Below are 10,393 nucleotides of genomic sequence, written 5' to 3' on the forward strand. Positions count from 1 at the left end.
TTAAAACAAATTTTTTTCACTGTTTATTTATTTTTGAGAGACAGAGACAGACAGAGTATGAGCAGGGGAGGGGCTGAGAGAGAGAGGGAGACACAGAATCAAAGCAGGCTGTAGGCTGTGAGCTGTAAGCACAGAGCCCTACATGGGGCTCGAACCCATGAACTGTGAGATAATAACCGGAGCCAAAGTCGGATGCTTAACCCACTGAGCCACCCAGGCACCTCTTAAAATTTTTTTTGTAATGTTTATTTATTTTTGAGAGAGACAGAGACAGAGGCATGAGCAGGGGAGGGTCAGAGAGAGAGACACACACACAGAATCTGAAAGCAGGCTCCAGGTTCTGAGCTATCAGCACAGAGCCTGATGTGGGGCTTGAACTCACAAACAGTGAGATCATGACCTGAGCCGAAGTCAGATGCCCAACCAACTGAGCCACCCAGATGTCCCAAGAATTCACTTTTTTATCATTAGTATGATGTTAGCTGTGGGTTTTTCCATATATGGCCTTTTATTGTCATGGAGTGTGTTCCCTCTAATGACACATTGTTGAGAGTTTTTATCATGAATGGATGGTGTATTTTGTCAAATGCTTTTTCTGCATCTATTGAGGTAATTATATGGTTTTGTCCTTTCTCTTGTTAATGTGATGTATCATATTGACTAATTTATGAGTATTGAACCACGCTGTGTCCCTGGAATAAATCTCACCTCATCATGGTGAATGATCTGTTTAATGTATTGTTGGATTTGGTTTGATCATGTTTTGTTGAAGATTTTTGCATCTATGTTCATAAGAGACATTGGCATGTAGTTTGTGGGTTTTTTTGTAGTGTGTTTGTCTGGTTTTGGTATCAGGATAATGCTTGCCTCCTAGAATGAATTTGAAAGTTTTCCTTCCTCTTCTATTTTTGGAATAGCTAGAGACGAATTTTTAACTTTAAATGTTTGGTCAAATTTGCCGGTGAAGTTATCTGGTCCTGGACTTTGGTTTGTTGGAAGTTTTTTGATTATCAATTCAATATTGTTACTAGTAATTGTTCAGGTTTTCTATATCTTCCTGATTCAGTTTTGGAGGATTGTGTTTATAGGAATTTATCTATTTTTTTCTAGGTCACCTAATAATTTTTCATAATATTCTTTTATAATGCTTTGTATTTCTGTGGTGTTGGTTGTGATTTGTCCTCCTTTATTTCTGATTTTATTTATTTGAGTCCTCTTCTTTTTCTTGATGAGTCTGGCTAAAGGTTTAGGAATTTTGTTTGTCTTTTCCAAGAACCAGGTCTTGGTTTTAATGATCTTTTCTATTTTTATTGTCTCTCTTTCATTTCTTTCCACTGTGATCTTTATATTTCCTTCCTTCTACTAGGTTTGGGTTTTCTTTGTTCTTTTTCTAGCTCCTTTTTGTATAAGGTCAAGTTGTTTATTTGAGATTTTTGTTTTCTTTTTTTTATTCTTGATATAGGCCTGTATCACTATAAACTTGCCTCTGAGAACTCCTTTTGCTGAGTTCCAAAGATTTTGGACCATTGTGTTTTCATTTGTCTCCATATATTTTTGATTTCCTTTTGATTTCTTTGTTGAGCTGTTAGTTTTCTAGTGGCATGTTGTTTAGCCTCTATGTGTTAGTGGTTTTTTTTTTTTCCAATTTTTCCTTGTAATTTATTTCTAATTTCATACCATTGTGGTTGGAAAAGATAATATGATTTCAGTCTTTTTAAATTTATTGACATTTATTTTGTGGCCTAATATGTGTTCTGACCTAGAGAGTGTTCCATGTTCACTTGAAAAGATAATGTGTTCTGCTCTTTTTGGATGGAATGTTCTGTATGTATCTGTTAGGACATCAGGTCATGTTGTCATTCAAAGTCAATGTTTCCTTGTTGACTTTCTGTCTGGATGATCTGTTGTTGACTTAAGTGGGGGTATTAAAGTTCCCTACTATTATTATTTTATTATTTTAATCATTATAATTATTTTACTAGTATTATATAATAAATAATATATTTACTATTATTTTATTATTTTACAGTCTATTTCTTTATGTCTGTTAATATTTGCTTTATGCATTTAGGTGCTTGTGTGTTAGGTACTTAAGATATTTACAATTGTTCTCTCCTTTTGTTGGATTGATCCCTTTCTCATTATGTAATGCTGTTCTTTGTCTTGCTATGGCCTTTCTATTTTGTCTGATGTAAGTATTGCTACCCAGCTTTTTTCCCCCTTCCATTTGAATAGCATATGTTTTTCCATCCCTTAACTTTTAATATGTATGTGTCCTTAGGGCTGAAGCGAGTCTCTTGTAGGCACCATATAGATGATTTTTTTTTTAATCCATTCGCTCACCCTACGTCTTTTGGTAGGAGCATTTAGTCTATTTACATTTAAAGTAATTATTGATGGGTATGTACTTGCTGTTTCTTCATTGTTTTCAAGTTGTTTTATAGTTCTTTGTTCTTTCTTTTCTTGCTCATTTTGTGGTTTGACGTTTTCTTTAGTATTGTACTTGGATTCCTTTTTATTTATTTTTAGTGTATCTATTAGAGGTTTTTGGTTTGTGGTTACTATTGTGTTCATATAGAACATCCTCTGTGTATAGCAGTCTGTATTAAGTTGATGGGCACTTAAGTTTTAGCATATCCTAAAAGCACTAAATTTTTACTCCCACCTCCACATTTTTTTTGTATATGATGTCATATTTTACATCTTTTTATTTTGTGTATCCCCTGACTAATTTTTGTAGATATACTTGATTCTACTACTTTTGTGTTTTAATCTACACATTGGCTGAATAAATGATTAACCTACTACCTTTACTGTATATTTACCTTTATCTGTGAAATTTTTTCCTTTCAGAATTTTCTTAATTCTAGTTATGGCCTTTTCATTCTACATAAAGAATCCCCTTTAACATTTTTTGTAAGGCTTGTTTAGTGGTGATGAACTTCTTTAACTTTTGTTTGTCTAGGAGAGACTTTATCTCTCTTTTTCTTCTGAATGATAACCTTTCTGGGTATTCTTGGTTATAGGCTTTTTCCTTTCAGCACTTAGAATATATCTTACCACCGTCTTCTGGCCTGCAAAGTTTCTGCTGAAACATCAGCTGATAGCCTTATGGGGCTTCCCCTGTATATAACTGTTTTTTCTTTTTCTTCTCTTTTCTTTTGCTGCTTTAAAACTTCTCTCCTTAGCATTACTTTTTTTCCATTTTAATTATTATGTCTTGGTGTAGACCTCTTTGGGCTCATCTTGTTAGGGCTCTCTGTGCTTCCTGGACCTGGATATCTGTTTCCTTCCCTGGTTTAGGGGAGTTTTCAGGTATTATTTCTTCAAATAAGTTTTTGCCCTTTTCCCTCTTTCCTCTTTACATGATATCTGTAATGCAAGTGTTATTACACTTGATGATGTAGCTTAGTTCCCTTAACCTATTATTGTTTTTTTTTTTTTATTACTCTTTATTCTTTTTGATACTCAGCTTGGTTGCTTTCCATTACCCTATTTTCCAGATTGCTGATGCATTCTTCTACACTGTTTAATCTACTGTTGTTCACTCTAGTGTATTTTTCATTTCAGTTATTGAATTATTGAGCTCTGACTTTTTAAAAAATATTTTCCATATCTTTGTTGAAGTTCTCATTGAGTTAATTCATTCTTTTCTTAAGGTTAATAAGTAAGCATGTTTATGATCATTACTTTGAACTCTTTCTTTATCAGGCATATTGCTTATCTGTTTCATTTAGCCCTTTTACTGAGATTTTGTCTTGTTCTTTCATTTTGGACATATTCCTCTGTCTTTTCACTTTGTGTAACTCTTTCTGTTTGTGTCTATGTATTCGATAGGCCAGGTATATCTCCTGGTCTTGAAAGTAGTGTTCTTGTGGAGAGGAAATTCTTTGATGCACTATAGTATCTCCCAGGTCACCAGAACCAGGTGCTCTGGGATATCACTTTTGTGGTCTCTGTATCCTTCTGTTATGGCTGAGCTGCTTTTGCTGTGGGTACACTAGTGGGTTGGGATAGCCTTCAGCTCAGCTGGCTGCAATGACCCACTTTTCCTTCTGTGGTACACTGGGCAGGGTTTGCTTTCATGCTGTTGAGAGGCCTGGCTGCAGCCCATGGTTTGATGGTGGGTAGGGCCAGTATTCAGCCTAGCTGTCTGCAAGTAGCCTCTCTGCCTCAGCTGTAGGACTTGCTTCTTGTGCAGTCAGCTGAGAGGCCCAGCTGCAGGAACAGTGGGCACACTGGTATGTGGGGTTATCTGCCCTACTCCCCAGAACAGGAACTCACTTTGGAATTGGTGTCAGTCCTGTCTGGGGTTTCCTGCCAGGTGTGGTGGGGCAGAAGGTGCTTTGACAGGATGCCTGCTGAGGCTTTGGATTGGGTGTGGCAGGTCCAAAGGGGAATGTCTGAGTGGGAATGAACTGCTAGGAAGGTAGGTGGAGAATATTAGAACTGGATCCTTCAAGTCAGGCTATCTAGGCTGGGGGAGAGGAGGAAAAATAGTACCCGTCAGCACTTTTGTTCCTGGAGAAAACTCCTGCAGATCTCTGTGCCTCCAGCACATGTTCTAAGATTAATCAGTGAATCTCCATGTATACCCTAGGTGCTTTTCAAAACTGCTGCTTCTGTGCTGTATCTTGGGCCAAGAAGCTGGTTCTTCATGTACAGGGACTTGGTTTTTTATGGCCTTCTAGCTCTTCTGGAATTAAGCCCTGCTGGTTTTCAAAGCCAGACACTATGGGGACTCATCTTCCCAGCATGGGTCCCCAGTATTAGGGTGCCTGGTGTGGGGTCTGATTCTCTTGCTTCTCTGTGTTTGTGATGGCTGTCCGATTTATGGTTAGCCATATCAAGAGTTTGGTTCCCAACTGCATCTCTGGCCCTCCTTCCCTTTTATATGTGGTCTTCTCTCTATGACTAGATGTGAATGATCTCTTCTGCCTGTCTTCAGATAAGTTTTCAGAGTTTTTTTGTAGAGACGTATCTGTTGCCTGATACATTCATGGGATGAGGTGAGCTCAGGATCTTCCACTCTTCCATTTTCCAGACTCTCATTGTGGTTTTGATTTGCATTTCCCTAATGACTAATGAGATCAGGTATCTCATTTGTATATCTTCCTTGTGGAGATATCTGTGGTTTTTTATTTTTAATATTTGGTTCTTCTTAAGCTTCATCTGTAAAAGGAGGTTGTAATGCCTAGTTGTTAATAGGATTAAATGGAATGGTACACATAAACATTTAGCTTGTGTCTGGCTCTCAATTAATGATTCTAATTATTGTCATCATTCACATCTCTGAACCTCTGTTTCTTCATCTCTATTGTCCTGAAGTTCTGAAATTTTTTTCCTAATATACCAAAATTATAAAAGTAATCCCTAGTATTTAATATTAAACCATGTTCTGTGCCACATCCTAATGAAAAAAAAGTATTTAATTTCTGCCAACTATGATCTTGATATTTGAGACTGACCCTTCCCAACCTGAAGCATTAACGAGAATGAAATTAAGGATATCCTGGGAATTCATTTGGAGGAACAGTGTGTAAACATCAGATTCCATAGGGTACAAGGATATTGTTAAAGGCCTGTTACTAGAATGCCATACCAAGAAAGCTTAAGAGTTAAGTAGAACAAAATCCATGGTCATAGTTCTGGATGAAAAAACAGTGCCTAACTCAGCTAACTCTTGTAATAATAAGAACAATCACTTGCATAGCAGTTACTGTGTGCCATGCCTTGTTATAAGCTCTCTCTACATATACTTATTTGATATGCACACAGAATATGGAATAAATGAAATTAACAAATAGTGCCTAACATGTTCCAGGTTCTGTGTTATATGCTGGTGAGCCAAGTGGTGAGCCAAAAGGACAAATTTCTACCTTTAGGGCCTGCATTGTAGAGAGGGAAGTGACATTGCTCAAATAATCCCACCAATGAATGTAAATTACACTGGGATAGAAACCATGGGAGAATGGTCATGGTGCCATACAGATGTATGCTGGAGGGGAATTGCTTTTCTGGGGAAATAATAACTGAACTGAGAGGTTAAAAGAGTGCTTTGGTTGAAGTAGAGGAGTGAGATGCCAGAGGGAATAGCATGAGCCAGTGTACTGACGGGAGGAAGCAAGGTGAGGTTGAGAAACTGAAAGATCAGGGTGGATGGAAGATAGCAAGTAAGCGGGTAATTGCAGTGAGGTGGGCAGGAGCCCTGTAAGCCTCAAGAAGGATTTTGGTCTTTATTTTGAGAACAATAGGAAATTATTAAAAGATTATAATTAGGGGGATAACATGACCAGATTTCTGTTATTGTGGCTACAGTGTAGGAAACAAAAGGGAGGGGCCTGAGGAGATTGGGGACACCAGTATAGACAAAGACTTAAGTGAGCAAATTGGAGAGGTTGAAGTTAATAAGGTGGATGACTCTGCTGGCCTGAGTCATTTTTGTAAGGCTTGGGTATTTGTCTTCCCAGTCATGCTTCAGGCTGTCTTCCAGGTGCCAGCCAGGAAAAATCAATTTCACAAACACATCTGCATATGATCCACAGATAGAACCTGGAGATACTGAGCCCATAGTAGATGCTATTCTGTTATAAATCTTAGAATGCTGAAATACAGCCCCTCGTTCAGTGCCATGTTAGCCCTAGGCATCCTGTAGGACTTAACTTTAAGTCCCTCTTGATTTCTTTTCCCAGCACTCCTCTGAATTTCTCTTGGGTTTTGTAATCTCTTTCTAGTTTGGGCTTTGCAAGGTCAGAGCTTAGCGTCTTTACTGTGGTTGGACCTCCTGCTGTACCCAGGTGAGTATACCTTCTTATGACCTCATGCTTCCAACAGCTGGATTCTCCACAGGGAAGATTAACAGCAAAGGATAGCAGTATCCAACTCCCCTAAATGATACCCAGAACAATAGGCATTAAAATTACTTTTTAAAAAATGTTTATCTATTTGTGAGTGTGAGAGAAGAAAGCACAAGCAGGGGAGAGACAGAGAGAGAGAGAGGGAAACAGAATTTGAAGCAGACTCCAGGCTCTGAGCTGTCAGCACAGAGCTCAACTTGGGGCTTGAACCCATATAAACTATGAGATCATGACTTGAGCTGAGTCAGATGCTTAACTGACTGAGCCACCCAGGTGCCCCTAAAATTACTTTTATTAGAATTACTGCACATATATATTAGCTTATATGAATAATCATTGAATTTAAATAGGCAGTTACTACTACCATTGAGAGAGATGCTTTTTTTTGGTCTTTTCTTTTTTTTTTTCTTTTTAATTTTTTTAGAGAGCGAGAGAGTGGGAGTGGGGGATAGGGGCAGAGGGGGAGAGAGAGAGAAAATGAGAATGAATGAATGAATGAATGAATGAATCTTAAGCAGGCTTCACACTCAGCATGAAGTCTGATGCGGGGTCAATCCCACAACCCTGGGATCATGACCTGAGCTGAAATCAAGAGTCAGACACTCAACTGGTCTGTTCTTTCTTTTTTCTTTTCTTTCTTTCTTCTTTTTCTTCTTTTTCTTTTTCTTCTTCTTCTTCTTCTTCTTCTTCTTCTTCTTCTTCTTCTTCTTCTTCTTCTACTTTTTTAATGTTTATTTTTGGGACAGAGAGGGACAGCACGAACAGGGTAGGGACAGAGAGAGACGGAGACAGAATCTGACGCAGGGTCCAGTCTCCGAGCTGTCAGCACAGCCTCACACAGGGCTCAAATTTGCAAACTGTGAGATTATGACCTAAGCAGAAGTCAGACACTTTTAACTGCCCAAGTCACCCAGGCATCCCTTGGTCTGTTCTTAATGCTATAATCCAAAAGCCTAGAAAAGTGCCTGGCATATTGTAGTTGCTCAGTAGATGTTTGTTGGATGAATGGGTGGATGATGAATGAATGAATGAATAGATGATTGGATGAATGGAAAACTTGGTACATGTCAGACACTATTCTAGGTGCTTAACTTGGATAATGTCACTTAATCCTTAACCCTAGAAGTTATTATTATTCTGTAAAGCAGGCAGTGTCCAACAGAAATATAATGTGAACCATGTATAAAAGGTCAAATTTTATAGCTACATTAAAAAGTAAAAAAAAAAGGCAAGGTAAAATTATTTTTATAGTATATCCTATTTAACTTAATGTATCTAAAATATTATAATTTTAACATGTAATCAATATAAAAATGTTAGTAAGATATTTAACACTTTTTTGTACTAAATCTTTGAAACTCAGTGTATATTTCATAATTACAGTGTATCTCCACGCAGAGTAGCCACATTTCTAGTGCTCAGTAGCCACACATAGCTGCTGGCTACCATATTGCCCGACAGAGCTCTAGAACTTAGGATGGCTGAAAAGCCCAAAGTCCTCAGTTAGCAAGCAGCAGACCTAGAATTCACTTCTGGGCCACTTGGTTCTAGAATTATCGTCTTAATCACATGAATGTTGTTTTTTAATAAGCTCTACTTCAGGGCGTATATAAGGAATTAAAAAATTAAAGACTTCTGCTGAATTTCTTCTTGGAGTCAGCCTCTTTGGGGCTTGCTGCTTGATCCAGACTTTAGGTCAGCTTGTTGTTAAAGTTCTTCTAAGGAGATGCCTCAGGCACAATTTCTTTTTGTGATAAGTACGAATGGTAAAAATGATCTGTTCATAGTGCTTAGACTGTTAGAAGAAAAGGAAAACATGGCCTTCGTCCTTCCTGGTCCTGACCACTGGGTCCCTGCTGGGTTCTTCTTGGCTCTGTGGTTATTTGCTGTATATTATGATCAAATTGGAAGGAGAAGAAAACTACACAGTTGCCTCATTGAGTGCCTCTTCCATCAGAAAGAAGTCTTTTCCTTTCACTTTGAATTTAGAGTTCTATCATTTCTGTATTTAAACTAAATAGTTCCTTATCAACTATTACAACCCTGGATACAATACTTTAGTTTTTTACAAAGGCTGCTTTTGAAAAGGGAGAATTTTTTTTGATCTGTTATAAATTAGTGATAATATTTTGCAGATATGAGAAATAATTTACTCTTTCTACTATTTATTACTTGGTCATTGTTCAACTTTCTATTGTTGTGAAACAACCCCAGAATTTGAGGCCTGGAACATTTGCAGTATTTAATTCATGATTTTGGGGGAATCATGGAACCTTAGAAGGGCTTAACTGGGCATTTCATCTCATGATTGGGGAAAGATCTAGTTGCAAGAGAGCTTCTTCACTTACACATCTGGTACTTTTTGTACATTGTATCTCATTCTCCAGGGTTTCTCCAACATAGCTGGATCTTCACAGAAGAGTGGTTTTGTAGTGATTGCTGTTCTTACATGGTGACTGGCTTCTAAGAGGTAGGAAGCAGAAGATGCCAGGAAGTTAAGGGTTATACTTGGAACTGGCATTGTATCATTTCTGCCATATTCTACTGGTCAAAGCTGTCAGCAGGCCCAACCAGATATAAGGGTGTAGAAAAATAGATTCCACCTATTCGTGAAGATATGTTAAGGTTGTACTGTATAAGAATATGTGGAATGATATATATTGTTGTAGTCATTTTGGAAAATACAATCTGCCAGTTATATGCCATTTTTGATGATGTCCGTTTGTGTCATATCTTTTTTGTCATTGAGAGTATAGGCATCTTTTTCTTATAACTTCTCTCTTTTTTCCTTTTAAAAATTTTAATTAATCAATTAATTAATTTTAAAGTAGGCTTCATGCCCAGCTCAGAGCCCAGTGTGGGGCTTGAACTCACAACCCTGATATCAAGACCTGAACTGAGACCCAGAGTCGGATGCTTAACCAACTGAACCACCCAGATGCCCCCTCTATTTTCTATAGAGGACAACAACCTCATAATAAATACTAATTAATGTTGATTTTCTGATAAAGCATCCAAAAATAAATTAGTAGCTGAAATTTTAGGAAAAAATATAAGTACCTAGTTATACCTTAACAGAAACTAGTTTTACCAGATGGTTTACTTAGTTGTGCAAATATATTTTGTGCCTTTTTTCTTATTGTACCTGTTCTTCTCATTACTTTCCACCTTTCTAAATCATCCTTCAAGGCTCATAGCCATCTCCTCCTGAAGGTCTTCTTCAACTAACTCAGCCTGCTGTGTTCTGTTCATTTTCTCTATTCTAGACATTTGTGCTCATTATGAAGATGTCTTCTCTTAGCTCCCAACCCACTCTTCTGTATCCTGCTTTGTGATACTGAGGCTGGCGTCCTACAAACCAGATTTCTCTTTTTTAGCTGTATTCCTATAAGGTTCCAGCAATAGGACATAATAGAAGGAGACTGGAAGATAAGAGTGGGATGTTACAGACTTGGTTCTTCTTGTTTGCTTGCTCTTCCTTGCCTGGTCCTCAGCAATGGTTGTTCACTGTGGCGGCAGTAGCTAGTTCTAATTTC

The sequence above is a fragment of the Neofelis nebulosa genome, chromosome 5 (genome assembly GCF_028018385.1).
Source record: "Neofelis nebulosa isolate mNeoNeb1 chromosome 5, mNeoNeb1.pri, whole genome shotgun sequence".
NCBI lineage: Eukaryota > Metazoa > Chordata > Mammalia > Carnivora > Felidae > Neofelis > Neofelis nebulosa.